The 13,751-nt window shown below is 42.8% G+C and overlaps 1 protein-coding gene across 4 annotated transcripts in view; it reads right to left on the reverse strand.

The window, feature by feature from the left end:
• The window catches only part of STRN (striatin), an 80,914-nt gene that overhangs the window by 66,467 nt on the left and 696 nt on the right, over positions 1 to 13,751 (reverse strand). The window lies entirely within an intron of this gene.

The raw sequence follows: 13,751 nt of genomic DNA on the forward strand, positions 1-13,751 counted from the left end.
CAAGACCCCTAATCAAATAGTAGATCGTGCTCTCTCAAGTACAGTAGAGAGGAAGATTCCTACACACTGTGGAATGAGAGTGCTAACTAGCAAATCCATACACTTACTCATATTTTGATAATCTAAGAGACAGACAAATAACTGCCAAGACAGAGCAGTCTCCGGATGGGAGCTCCCCCTTTACCATCTCCACAACCCTGCACATAAAACACAGCAATCTGATGGATTTATCCACTGTTCAATGTACTGATCCAGGTATAGAAGATAAGCATTTCTGCTAACATCTCTGCGTTAAAGGGACTCATATTGCTCAATCTCCAATGACATTTTGTATTCCTTGTTTTTTCATTGCCCCCCACTACTTTCATTTTTATATATGTAATAGCACAGATTTAACCAACTTATAGAACTCAATATGTTTGAAAAATAATGTGCATGCAAAGGAAAAACCTGTTATCACTGAAATTCCTCCGGAAGATATATACATTATAACAGCTTTAATACATGAGCCAATGGAAAGACAAACAAATGAACAAACAATCATCATTTTCAATGAGGACCTCAAAAGTATTGAGCTTCAGGCCCTAGACAAAATTTATCTAATCTTCAGGCTATGCCTCCTATGCAAGTCAGAGATGGGCTTTTGTCTGCTTTAAACTAGTTAAGAGACCAATAATTTTGCATCTTACCGTTTTCTATAAGCAAACTACATTGAGAGAGAAGCTATTTTAAGAGGTTCTTTATATGTACCATATTTACCCAAATCCAAGACAACCTGCCAATAACACGATTATATACATGGAAAAATGTATAAAATTTGTTATAATTCTACATATACAGAAACCAATTATTGGAGAGTAATCTTAAATTCATTAGCCCAACCTGTGCTGCAGTGGGGAAAGCAATGGTAGCAAGGCAGGCAACCTGAACTCTGCCCAGTGTCTCCACCCCCTGCCCCTGCCACCACTTCCCTTCTGGTTCAGGCCCTGCTGTAGCCTGGGGAACAGAGCAGGCTGTCCCAGCCCCAGCCAAACCACACAATAGCTATTGTGGTGGTGGCAGCTCCAGCTGGGCCCGGGAGCTGAAGCCTGGATTGCAGCTGCTGCCTCTGCCACCATTACTGGGCTAGGCTGGGGATGGAAAAACCACATGCTCTGTGCCCCTGGCTAAAGCTGGAGGGTAAGCAGCAAGGACAGAGGGAGGGGCAGAGGTGGCAGGGTCACAGCCAAGTCATAGCAGCCACCCTGTACCAAGAGGGACCTCTTCCTACTCCATTCCTTGTTAAATGGGAGGGGGGAAACCTTGTTTTAGTAAATATGCTATTATGAGACAAGCAGAAGAAATGATAATAAATGAGAGAGAGGGAGTACTAGAGGATTAAACAAAGGTAATCCAGTTCCACTAAGTTACCTCTTTTCTTCATTGGTTCCAAGTTACCTTCAGAATAGTCTCCCTCTCGCCTGAATTAGTTTTGCTTACTTGTTCTGCTTGATCAAAAAAGCTCATTATTTCCATGGAAATGGCGTGGGGGAAGAAACATCTGGTGCCTTTCATGATTATTTTAACTTTGGCATGGAGAGAACCAAAGTAGGATTTGAAGCATGAAATCTGCTTGTATTTATAAATATATATTCTTTGATGCTGCCACTCTCCCATTCACTAAATAGTTCAGGTTTGTCCTATCCTTTCCTAATAAAGTCAAATGGACGTCTGTGAAGAAATTAAGTCAGAGTGCTAATTTCCTCAGAAAACCACCTTTATTTCAATTATAAATGAATATTCTATTTAATTTTGGATTAGAAAGATACCAGCAAACTGGAGAGAGACAAGAGAAGCAACAAAAATCAACAACTAAAGGGACTGACTTTTGAGGAAATATTATTTGGCTGAACAACAACAGGTAGGGAAAAGGGAAAAAAGAAGTTTATACAAATTAGCAAGGAAAAAGGGAGGCACAGCAAAGCAGAACTAAGAATAATGGATTTAACCTAAGAAATTAAAATGTATTTAGTTTTTCCCGAAAGGTATTTACTTCCATATTTCCAAACTGATGTTCACCTGGCTATTATGTACCCCTGCTTCCAGGCAATTAGTGAGCACGATCAACTACTCAAAACCTTAACAAATGCTATGCAATCTACTAACCCTGGACTGCTTTTTATTGACTGCTTATACAGTCTTTATCAAGTTATAACAAGTAAACTAATTTCATTTCATTTTTTTTTAATATTTTAAAAATGAATTATAGTTTTTAAGTAATCTTACTTACACCTAGATTATGAGATCTATTGTGTTACATTTCTTCCTTTCAATTGATTTCTTAGTTTTATAAAATAAGCAATTAGTTTGGTTTATATGATCTAACTATACTTGGTTCCATCAACCAAACATTCTATCAATTTGCCTTTCAATTTTATTCATAGTTTCATAGTAGCTAGGGTCAGGAGGGACCTGAACAGATCATCTAGCCTGACTTCCTGCCACAGGCAGGAATGAATGCTGGGTTCACAAGACCCAGACAGGTGATCATACAACCTCCTCTTGAATTTGCCCAAGGTAGGGGCGAGGACCACTTCCCTGGGAAGCTGGTTCCAGATTTTGGCCATCTTAACTGTAAAATATTGCCTTCTGATCTCTAACCTAAACCTATTCTCCATCAGCTTATTACCATTGTTCTTTGTCACCCCAGGTGGTGCTGGGGAGAAAAGGGCTCTGCCTATTTGCTGCTGATCTCTCCTGATGAGTATGGTGGCAGCCACCAGGTCTCCCCTCAGCCTCCTCTTGCTGAGGCTGAACAAGTTCAGGTCCTTCAGTCTCTCCTCATAGGGCCTGTCCTGCTGCCCTCTCACCAAGCGGGTGGCCCTCCTCTGAACCCTCTCCAGGCTGGCCACATCCCTTTTGAAGTGCGGTGCCCAGTACTGGACGCAGTACTCCAACTGCGGCCTGACCAAAGTCGTATGTATGCTGTGGATTCCTTCTCCCCAGGTGCAGCACCCTGCATTTGTCTATGTTGAACCCCATCCTATTCTCATCTGCCCACTTTTGTAGTCTGTCTAAATCTAGTTGCAGCCTCTCTCTCTCCCTTCAAGTGTCCACCTCGCCCCACATCTTAGTGTCATCAGCAAACTTGGACAGCGTGCTTTCCACCCCCTCGTCCAAGTTGCTGATGAAGATGTTAAACAGTAAAGGCTCGAGGACCGAGCCCTGGGGTACCCCACTGCTGCTCACATCTCGCCAGGTTGAGTACAACCCGTCCACCACTACTCTCTGGGTGCGCCCCATCAGCAAATTTTTTACCCATCCAACTGTGCAGGCACCAGTGCCACAGTCACTTAATTTATTGATGAGGATGGGGTGAGAGACAGTGTCAAAGGCCTTCTTAAAGTCTAGAAAGACTATGTCCACGGCAACACCATCATCCAAGGATTTACTTACTTGGTCAAAAAAGGAAATCAGGTTGGTCTGGCAGGACCTGCCTTTGATGAACCCATGCTGATTGCCCCTGAGCATGATCTCCCCTGCTGGCCGCTCACAGATGTGCTCCTTGATGATTCTCTCCAAGATTTTCCCAAGCACCGAGGTGAGGCTTACAGGCCTATAGATATTTGGGTCCTCCTTCCTCTCCTTCTTGAAAATTGGGACATTAGCCGGTTTCCAATCCCCCAGCACCCGGCCAGATGACCACGAACGCTCATACAGCTGGGCCAAGGGCTCCGCGATGACCCCTGCCAGCTCCCTCAACACCCTTGGGTGGAGGGCATCTGGACCTGCAGATTTAAAAATGTCTAGCCCTTCCAGAAGATATTCTGGAATAACTGATAGAATAACTGATATTCTATCAGTTTTCCTTTCAATTTGCTTTATAATGTTTAGGTTTTATTAATTACTGATATTGGAGACTTAGACTAATTGCAAGGACCATTGCTTTTAATCCAGTATGGATGTGATGGTCCCCCACCCAACTCACCTTGGCACCGCACTCTAGGTGGCTAGGCCACAATTAAGCCAGCCGGCACCACACCGAACGAGGAAACACTGCCAGTGCCCAGGGCCTGGAAGCAACAGGCTAAAAGTGGGCCTGAAGATGGATGAAGGGGGAGAGCATGCCGGAGTGCCAGAAAAGGAGCCAAACGCTTTCCTTGCTGCCGGAAGGGACCCGGCACTTTCCCTCAGGGCGAGCACACACATCCTGTGGTCAAGGTGCCTGGGGAAAACCCAGACGTGCACCTCACAGCTGGCCTAAGGCCGGTTGCTTTCTCTGGGGCAGAAATACCTGGGAAAGCACTGAAAGTGTCAGTCACCATCAGAGCACCAGGGGCACATCCAGACACCAGCTCACCCGATGTGACCAGTGAGCAGTGCAGCCCAGAAGCAACAGCACTGTCCACTGCACACAGAGGACTGTATCGAAGCACCCAGGTCAGGACAGCCCATTGGGACCTGCAGGGGCCAACTGAAGATAAACTCCACCTTGGGGGGCTCGCTGATAATGTATGGCCAGCCAGGGTACCTGCAAGCTCAGAGTTCGCCAACAGGAGACCGGGGAGCTGTGAGCCTTGTGCAAGCATGGCGAAGGGCAGTGGCAGTGCCTAACAGTGTTGGATGGGGAGAACCCATGCCAGAAGGCTGCCTGCAAGGAGGCAGAGACAGCCTGAAGGTGGGTAAGCAAAAGATATACCAGGCACCAAATCAACCCATGCTCAAAAGGGGATCACTTGGCGTGGAGGCACTGTCGCCCTACCCATTGCCCAGTCCAAACTATTTACATTAGATTATCAGTTGTGATTCTTTGAGAAATACAAGGCAGCAGCAGGATCCTCACAGTCTCCATTCTCACTGGGCATCCAGCACAGGAGGAAAAGCCACGTCATTGTGCCAAGATGCCAGAGCTGAACATAACACCTGAGTGTGAAGGGGTGGAGTGTAGCAGAGGAGGACCACCACAGAAAACATGCCAACAGAACTGCACCTGAACCCTCAGGGCACTGATCACCACCTCCAGACAAGCAAAGGTATATCCTGGCATGAACATCAAGTCTTGATGGGCAAACAGGCCCAGGTGCGACATGACTCAAGGGGGTGGGACACACCCATTGGTGACTACAGTAGGTGTGAGTGTCACAATGGCCTTTTCTATTCCTCCAATTCTCCATGAATCAGCATATCTGCAATTAATTCCTCTAAAACTATAATCCCCTGCTAATTTATATATGACCATATTTAAGTGTTCTCTTATGTGCTGGTTTTTTTTCTTTTATATATTTTCTTCTATATCTGGTGCCTTCTTTACTACTTACTTGACCTCTGTCTCCTCTCAAATTAATTACATTTCATTTGCATCTTCAAAAGTGGATCTGTTTTCATGGGTAAATTCTTCTTTCTGCTCAGTATTTTTAAAAAAATCCTTCTAAATCCATTTTGCCGCAACAATTATTTTAATTGAATTTCCCAAGTCAGAAAGGACCTATATCAGACCTGCTGTATGTCAGAGATCACGGAAACAACTGGCCTTAATATCTGAATAAAATAGACAAAAGCATTTCATGCCACAAACAAGCAGCAGGAGAGATGGAAGTACAATCAGTAGCCCTAAAGGGGCAGGAAAGTGATTAGGTCACATATGCCCTGATAACCCTAGCAGACAATCCCACCCCATACTATTAAGGGCAACCCCCCCCCCACAGGTCCCTCCTAATTTGATTAATGAAATCATCCTTTCCAATTCCATCTTGCAATTAGTTGGACTCAGGGAAAGTTGCACCAACCACGCATCTGAGAGAAAGGATTCTTGGTACCACATCAAAACAGAGCACCACTCTATTTGATGCCCCACCTTCAGCTGAAGCTAATTTCCAGGGATTCAGAGAAAGATGGAAAAATACAAAATGAATCTGGCCAATCACACAAAGAACAAAATTCCTTTCTGACCTCTGAAGGGAACTGGCAAATGCCTAACAGACAACAGGCTGCACCATGACATTTGATTACAGTCACTGTCTTAATGCAAGCAACTCAGGCTATCCCAGCCTCCCTGGCCCATGAATTAAAAAGATGAAAATAGAGATTCATACGTTCAGGTTCTAGAACAAAGAAGAATCATCCAGTCAAATTCTTTCTTGATCCTCTGCAATAACAGGCTACCAGTATCTCTCCAAGAAGCTGGGCTGGAATCTCATATTGTTTCTTCACCTTTTTCTTGCATGTTTTAATACTCTATCTTTATTTCTTTTCTCTTTCTTCAAACATCAATACATTGTTTCTTTTAACCCCCCAAACACTGAATTTCTTTTAAAACTTCACATTCTTGTTAAGCCACTACCAATAGCTTCTTTTCTTTGAATTTTTCATTTTTAGATGCTAATTTTTTTGCAGCTTAGCCTTTTATATTTCCCTGAACTACTTCTGCACCAAGGGTGCTGACAGACATGGGGAAAAAAAGCAAAAATAAACAAAAAAACAGTGCTTTACCAGAAGAGAAACTGCGTCAGTTTGACTGGGCTCCCCAGCATCTGTATAGCTCATGAGCTTCAGCAGGGCTTCTTGGTGCTTTATCTAAAGCTAATTCAATCAGCTATTAGTTAAAAGCGCTAAAACCCCCTTGTAAGCACACAAGTGATACAAGTTGACACAATTCGTCTTCTGGGCACGAACTGCGCTCAGTGCAGGGGCATGCCGAGCTGAAAGTACAGCACTATTTCCCAGTCCCCTACCCATCTGTCAGCACCCCAAGAGAGTTAACACTTCCTCACTCATTATAGCACACCCACTAAGTTTAAACCCCTTCAGTTTTTTGTCTGGTCTTTGAGCTCTAACTAACTCCAACTGAACTATTCTTATCACTGGAATTAAAATTCAGACATATTGTGAGTAGCAACGTATTTTGTATTATAACTACCTATATTGTTTTTGTTCTTCCAATAAACAAAGAAAACCAAAGTTCTTCCAGTAACTATGGCACTTAGTCAAAATCATAGGCTAAAATTTCAGGTAGAGGTGGGAGGCATAACAACATGAACAAAGTTCTGCTTAATTATCTTCACCTAAAAAGTGGATTTAGACAAAACATAAGATATCAAACTATCTATGGATATCAAATCATCACACTAAGGAGTATTTGTGCAGCCAATAGTATGTAGAGGCCAAGGAATTAAGAAGTTGAAAATAACTGGCTTGAACAGATGCTGCTTTATCAAAGTTAATTTCCATCTGCAAACTTACTTTTGCAAGTAATTTGGAAGATATTTTTGGACTGTGAAGCTATGTTACTAAGTAATCCTAGTTAAGATAAGAAGGATAACTACAACTGCTTTTGCTCTTTCACTTTAGGTAATTCACTGGTTTGCTTCATTCTTCTTTTCAAAAAAATGCATGAGCTGCCCAGCTGCTTTGCAAATAATACAGGTGGCCTATTCAATATGGCTGCCCCAACATTAACAGTTCCTGAAGGTGGGGAAGAATACTTTGTTAAACTTTTATATTTTTAAACACAAGATAAAAAAGTGTCTTTACCAAAAGACTAATTCATAAAAGGGAACTAGTTTGATTCCAATCAAAAAAGGCCACTATGTCTTGGAAAACTTTCAGTCTCCATTCCTGAAGCATTCGATCCAGCTGTGCCGAGAGAGCCTGCCAAACATCCGTAGGAGAACAAGGAGTCGCCAGACCAAAAGATGTAAACAAGAAAGACTGCCAGAAACAGCACTAAGAGATACCCTGCCCAGGGGAGAAGGCGCCAGCCTTGCTTTGACCAGACGCACCATTTCAGAAAACACATAAAAAACCAAACTATTTCTAGCAAAAGTATCATAAGAATTTAGTACTTCAGTTAAAAAGAGACTACTACAAGAAAGGAGGTAACAGATTGATTAATCCTTGGACATATCCTTAAGAAAAAGATCAGTATGTTCTAGTTCCTCCCAAAAACAACAATTTAAGCAAGTAACAGGTGACTGAGTAATTATCGATTATGTTATCCTAAAATGTGGAAACAGCCTTACACTGCAGTCTGCTGGATGTTAGCAAAACTACAGCAGAATTGCTTTCAAAGAAAAATGAGTGCTTAACAATTAATCTCTCCCTTTGCAAGTTTCTTTTGCACTTTATGCATTGACTCAATCAATAAAAACTACTGTGTACCATGTATCATCACTGAATAAAGCATAGAATTAATAATCTAAATATCTTATGGCTGACCAAATCTTTGTCAGAGGAACAAATCATGATGCTCTATAAATGAAATATAACCCTAATTTTCGACTGAGGCACTTAAAAAAAAATCATGAAGATGCCACAAAACAGAGAACAATGACAATGCTCAGAATTAGTTAACTGTTTACCGGGGGGGTGGGGGGAGGTGCTGAACACCCACAACGCAGAAGCTTAGCTCAAGGCTACACACTGCTCAGAAATCCATTGCCACTTATTCCTTGCTCTTGGACTCCTGAAAGTGCTGTTAATCAACCTTACTAAGGGTCACCATTCTATATACTGGCCAATGTCTAATAAGTTTAGTCTTTTGCCTAGTACAGATTTTATAAATTGGGGGTGGGGGTATACAGCAAGACTGAGGGAAATTGCTTCTTCCTCCTCTCCCTCTCCCCCCCACCATTTAATTTTCCTTCTCAGTCTTGCTTTCTTCCACCCTCACCAAAACAGGCCAGGAATAAGGTTTCTCTCCTTCCTGCTCATCTGTCCTTTTTGACAGGCATGAGGCATGTTCACATTGCGTTCATGGTAAGCCCAGAAGTGTCACTGAGAAGCATGCCAAACCTTAGAAGCTAGGCAGTTTAGTGTAGCCCAAGCAGCAAGTTTCTGAGAACCCAAGGGGCTCTGGCTACATGCTTATGGATAGGCTAAACCAGCTACATTGCTAATTTCTGGATTTTGGAAAGCTCTTTGAGTAGGTATGGTTCTCCACAGCTGTCATGTGATGTGTGCCAGACCCAGAAGTGAATGTGTCGCCATCAACCCTGTACTGGAGTTAGAGCTGCCACCCTGGCATGAAATGTGTTGGCAGCAGCAGCTCCAGCTCGGGGTATGCGGAGGAAGCTGCCGTCACCAACACTGGAGCCACAATGTACCTACGCAGAACCTGGTCCACAAGGAGCCCTGGGGTCTGGATACAGGCTAGGGCAGGAGGCGAGTTTGACACCCCCGTTCTAAACTGTTAATAGTTGTTTCATGCTACAAATTAGCCCCATGCCCTCTCCGAGCCCTACTCAGATCCCTCTATGCTGTTTCATCTGTGGCTGTTTTCTGCTTCCTGCCTGATCTGATGATCTGCTTTCTGCTCCCCGTCCTATCTGCCACTATGGTGCCTGTCCCCTTCCTAATTCGACATGTGCCCCAGACACAGGATGCCCCAGCCACTTGTGGCACCCATGCTGCTGACTAGCCACCCCTGCCCTGAAGTGCAAGTATTCAGATGGTTAATTTACTTCAAATCTCACTGGATGCAACTGTGGGCATTCTCATTACTCATATGAAGGTTTAGCCCCTACTACACTCTTAGCTAGGATCTTTTCAGGAAATGAGATCCAGGAGTTATGTATGCATTCTGTTAAAAACAAAAATCTTTTCACTACATTGTAAAAAATTACTGCCCTCTAATTTTATTTTCCTTTTCTGGTGTATTGTTAGCCTCCTCTTTTAAGAGTCCTTACACTTTTCAGTCACTCCTCAAATGTCCCTCCTTTCCATGCCTCTAATCATCCACCCTCCTTTTCATTGGCCTAACACTTCTGTTATATTCTTTGATATAAGGTAACCAAAGTAGAACATGTTTAAGATAAGACAGTTCCATTAACTTTACTTCAGTGGCTTCATTATATTTTAGCATCATCTTCTGATTCTTCTTACATTTGAAGTTTGTCTATTTGATCACCGCTACCCTAAGCAGATTCTTCTAATGAGCTATCCACAAATAGGTGGCTAGAATTAGTTTAGACCTTGGTACATAAGTAGTTCATTGCTTTTCATTTCTCAGTGAATTGCAAAAGCAACTGTACAGCTGAGTAATGGTTTGTTTGTTTGGGGTTTGTTTTTTGGGGGGGGTAGTATCTCTGAAGTTGGTTTGGTTTTTTTGGTCTTGACTAAGCAAAATAATTGCATCATCTGCAAATTCTGCAACCTCATTGTTCTCCTACTTCTCCATAACACTGAGACAGCAAGAACTACAGGTCCAACTCTAGAAACTGTCCATTTTCAGTGTGTCAAAATTTACTGTTTGATGCTTTTCTGCGGTTTAGAAATAAATTCTCTTTCATAAACCCAGCAATGGGTTTACTTAAAATTAGCTTGTATAGGATCTATGTCCTTTTATTTAAAGCTTTTTTATTTAAAAGTTATCAATTCACTCTCCTTTACCCACAGCTTGGTTGATGAGGTCAAGTTCCAGAAGATGGGGAGAGAAGATTTTTCTTTGATGATAGTAAGGTTTTCACATCATGCTCATCACACCATGGAATTTGCAACCCAGCAAGGTAAAGAACCTAATGTGGCTTTAAGCAATGTTCTCACCCTCCCAGTTCTGTTTCCAGAGTGTCTGGCATAACTGAGTTCAGTGAGCCTGTTTGAGCTATGGCAGCCTGTAGATAAGCAGTTCCCAACTGCAGTGCCACAAGACCCTTTCAAGGGGACTGCAAGCCAGGTAGAACTGTCCCATATGCCTCATGTGGAGCTGGATCAGGAAGCAGCTGAAGCAGAAGCAGGGCCATTAGCTTTATCAGATAAACCTAATGCAGGTAGGAACGCCCACCCTGCCACAGTCACTTCCTGCTCCTTGAAATAAAGTTTATCTCCAGGCTGCACCTGCATCTCCAAACTGCTGTACCACCACCACTGACAGCAGGTCAAACTACCTCAGAAGGTCAAGATGCACTGCTCTGGGCTATCCTTCAGGTAAGGCGGCTTCCTGAAATATCTGCAATGCTGATTAAAGCAGCCCCCACTGTTGATCTTACTCTTAACTACCTTTTCAAAATCTGATCTTTTAAGATAGGCTTTGGAAGACAGCCCTATGCCTCCCTTACACAGAACTTTCTCCAAAGCATTCCTCCCCTGCCTAGAGAGGAGGAATTTGTGGCTACTTTATGTAGCTCTGGCCCCTTTACATGAAGCAAAGGAAAAAGAGTAGAAGCAAGGATCCTGCCCTCTGTTTAAATGACTGCTTCCAACTATTCAACGCTAATTGAAGCTCTTTGGTTTAATTTCTAGCATCACATCCATCTTTTTTTAATGGAACATGTAATTTATTACCCTTGAGGCCTTTGCTGTGGTTTCCGATTTTAAGATCTCACTTTTTAGAAGAATCAGCCACTTCATTCAAAATTCGTGTAAGAACTTTGATAACCTAAATAACAAGTTAGAACCTCAATCTGTTTCAGAATCTCCCTCTTGACATTCTTACTGTACAACAGATACGAGTTATTACCTGAAATATGGGGTGCAGTTTGATGCTTAGAAACAAACCAACAAACCGCTTTTCATTGGTATAGTTCTGGAAGAAACTCATCATAAGGTACCTCACACCAAATCCCCTACCATAAACTTCTTTTGCTTCAGCAATGATACAGCAAAAACCAGAAAGGAATTAGCACATAATGACGACAGAATTACTACCTCAATCATATATATATGTACATATGTACGTATGTACGTATGAACGCTTGATTGTGTTTGTATGCTTTCATGGCAACTATAAAGGCATCTTAATCTAGCACAACCATGACAGTACACAAGAGCCTTAGTTTAAAATAATTCACTTCTATTTATTTTACTTATGGCTTCGTATTGTCTTTGGTTGACAAATAGTGTATTAATAACTATTACTAGTAGTAATAGTAGGGTTAATATTAACATATGGACAATACAATTATTTATTGATTTAATCAGTTATCAATAGTAGTAGTAGCAAGATTTTACACCAGACTCAAAAATGTTTATTTGCTGAGGAAACAAATATCCTATCATTACCAAAAACGTTATTTTACAGAATACGTGGTCTGCCCACCTATGGAATTCTTTTAGACCCTCTCATCTTAAAGAGGTTAAAACCCTGCACCCTCAACAAGTTTGTGGATCACACCAAGCTGGGGGCGGCGGGGGGAGAATTAGTAGATATGCTGGAAGGTAGTTAGAGCTAGGATTCAGAGAGACCTAGACAAATTGGAGGATTGGACCAAAAGAAATTCATGAAGTTCAATAAGGAGAAGTGCCAAGTCCTGCACTTAAGACGAAACAATCCCATGCACACCCGCGATACAGGCTGGGGACTAACTGGCTAAGCAGCAGCTCTGCAGAAAAGGATGTGGGGGTTACAGTGGACAATAAGCTGAATACGAGACAGCAGTGTGGTCTTGTTGCAAAGAAAGCTAACACCATACTGGGATGCCTTCGTAGGAGTGTTGCCAGCAGATTGAGGGAAGTGATTATTCTCTTCTATTCTGCACTGGTGAGGCCATAGCTGGAGTACCATGTCCAGTTTTGGACCCCCCCAGTACAGACAGGATGTGGACAAATTGAAGAGTCCAGCAGAGGGTAATGAAAATGGTTAGGGGACTAGAGCACATGACTTCTGAGGAGAGGCTGAGGGAACTGGGCTTATTTAGTCTAAAGAAGAGAAGACTGTGGGGGATTTAATAACACCCTTCAACTACCTGAAGGGTGGTTATAAAGAGGATGGACTGTTCATATAAGAGAACAATGTTCTCAAGTTGCAGCAGGGGAAGCTTAGGTTAGATATTAGGACAAACTCACTCACAAGAAGCTTAGTAAAACACTGGACCAGGTTACCCAGAGAGGCTGGGGAATCTCCATCATTAGAGGTTTTTAAGATATGGGTAGACAAAGCCTTGGCTGGGATAATCCAATTGGGGATGGTCCTGCTTGGAGCAGGGGGTTGGACTAAATGACCTCCTGAGGTCCCCTCCAACCCTCATTTTCTATGATTCTATGAAAAAAAAATGGGTAACAATAGAGTTCAGAACACGGAAAAGTTAACAAAAACTGTATTAACAGACCCCTTACTTTAGACAGGACCCCTATAAGAGATAACAATGAACGAGTGACATGAGAAGTACAGAGAAAACTTCTGCTCACTCCTTCAAATAATGCTAGGGGACAGTCAGGGAAAAAAAAAAAAAAAAGGTGACAACATTTAAAACTGATCAAAGTAAACAATTTTTTTTTTACCCTCAAAAAAGGGATCTTGGAGTCATTATTGACTCCAAGATGAACATGAGCTGCCAATGCCAAACCACAGCCAGCAAGGCCAGCCATACCTTGTCATGTATCCAAAGATGCATCTCAAGCTGGTCCAGAGAGGTGATATTCCCCCTCTATGCGACTTTGGTCAGGCTGCAGTTGGAGTACTGTGTCCAGTACTGGGCGCCGCACATTAAAAAGGATGTGGCCAGCCTGGAGAGGGTTCAGAGGAGGGCCACCCGTTTGGTGAGAGGGCAGCAGGACAGGCCCTAGGAGGAGAGACTGAGGAACTTAAACCTATTCAGCCTCAGCAAGAGGAGGCTGATGGGGGGACCTGGTAGCTGCCTACTAACTCATCAGGGGAGGTGATCAGCAAATAGGAAGAGCCCTACTCTCCCCAGCACCACCTGGGGTGACGAGAAACAATGGTAATAAGCTGATGGAGAATAGGTTTAGGTTAGAGATCAGAAGGCAATATTTTACAGTTAGGGTGGCCAGAATCTGGAAGCAACTTCCTAGGGAAGTGGTCCTCACCCCTACCTTGGCAA

This window comes from Alligator sinensis, unplaced genomic scaffold (genome assembly GCF_000455745.1).
Source record: "Alligator sinensis unplaced genomic scaffold, ASM45574v1 scaffold489_1, whole genome shotgun sequence".
Classification (NCBI taxonomy): domain Eukaryota; kingdom Metazoa; phylum Chordata; order Crocodylia; family Alligatoridae; genus Alligator; species Alligator sinensis.